We start from the raw sequence: 1,329 nt of genomic DNA, 5'->3' as shown, positions 1-1,329 counted from the left end.
AAGCTGTCTCCAGCTATCTAGCTATTCCTTTGACACAGCCATTGGCAATATGGACTCTGGTAGAAGCCTATTGTGGAAAAAACAAAGATTAAAGTGAACAGGGCAATGACTTGGCTCTGAGCCTCAATTTAAAAAAAAATAAGAGCAGCTTCCTATACATGCTGTTGCCTCTGTTAGACCTAGGTGCTACTCTAACCCAGTAATCAACAGGACAGGCTGCCCTAGGGGAAATGTGGCTCTTATTCAAAGATGCTAGCAGCTCCCATTTAATATGAAGTAGAGAGAGGTTTATTTTTCCCTCCAAAAATATTTTATTCTAATGCATTTTCATAAAGCTAATGACATTTTCTCTGTCTGCTCCCCTCCCCTCCCCCCTATGTTTCTGTTTCCATTTACTTTACTGGCAGGCATGGGCAATATGGACAATAAGTGATCTTTGTGGCGTCAGCACAGCCACCAGCCAGCCAGACTCAGAAGTCCCAGCTGCAAGTGCAGGATGTTGAGACAAAGTGAAGGAGGATTCGGGTATGGGATTGGGAAGGGGGTGGCCGGGGACAGAGGAGAGGGAGATGAAGTAATGAGGGGGTGGAGGAGTGAGGAGAAAGGAGTTGGGGGTGGGAGAGAGGACAGGCCGATGGTTTGGAGGGGCAGGAACATGGGGGACAGGGGTGAAGAGGTCAGGGGACATCATGAGGGAGATGAAGTAAAGAGGGGAATGAGAAGGAGAAGAGAGTGGAGGATGGTAAATGGTCTGGAGGGACTCTCACTCCTCATGGAGATATGGGGAAGGGGAATAAAGAGGTCAGGGGACAGAGGCGAGGGGGATGAAGTGAAGAGGGGATAAGGGGGATGAGAAGGAGAAAGAAGTGGGGGTTGCAGGACAGGAGATGGTGTGGAGAGGCCATCTCTCCCCATGGAGACATGGGGAGGGGAGTAAAGAGGTCAGGAGACAATGTGAGGGAGATGAAGGGAAGACGAGAAGGAGAAGGGAGTGGGGACTTGGAGGATGGGAGATGGTCTGGAGGCAGCATCTCTCCCCATGGAGACATGGGGTAGGGGAGTAAAGAGGTCAGGGAACAGAGGGGAGAGAGATTGAGGGGAGTGAGAAGGAGAAAGGAGTGAGGGAGAACGGGGCGATGGTCGGGCGGGAAAGCGGGGGCGGGGGTGAAGCAGTGGGGCTGAAGGGAAGGGAGCGGGGAGAAAGGAAGACCCAGGGCTGCGGGCTGGGAGCGGGACACAGCGCGGGGGCTGAAGCGAAGGGGCAGGTCCCGAGGGGGGGCGAGAAGCGGGAGGGGCGGGGAAGGAGGCAGCGGGGCTGGAGACGGCCGG

At 54.0% G+C, this 1,329-nt stretch overlaps 1 protein-coding gene across 1 annotated transcript in view; it reads left to right on the top strand.

Moving 5' to 3' along the window:
- The first annotated feature begins 484 nt into the window (after positions 1 to 484).
- The window catches only part of S1PR3 (sphingosine-1-phosphate receptor 3), a 15,376-nt gene continuing 14,531 nt past the window's right edge, over positions 485 to 1,329 (top strand). The window contains exon 1 of the mRNA XM_025202667.1: positions 485 to 525. The gene's annotated coding sequence lies outside the window, so the exon portion shown is untranslated. The remainder of the gene's footprint in view (positions 526 to 1,329) is intronic.

Source organism: Alligator sinensis, unplaced genomic scaffold (assembly GCF_000455745.1).
Source record: "Alligator sinensis unplaced genomic scaffold, ASM45574v1 scaffold665_1, whole genome shotgun sequence".
NCBI classification, from domain to species: domain Eukaryota; kingdom Metazoa; phylum Chordata; order Crocodylia; family Alligatoridae; genus Alligator; species Alligator sinensis.
Note: the sequence above shows the minus strand (reverse complement) of the source record. Positions and strands in the feature narration are given on the sequence as shown.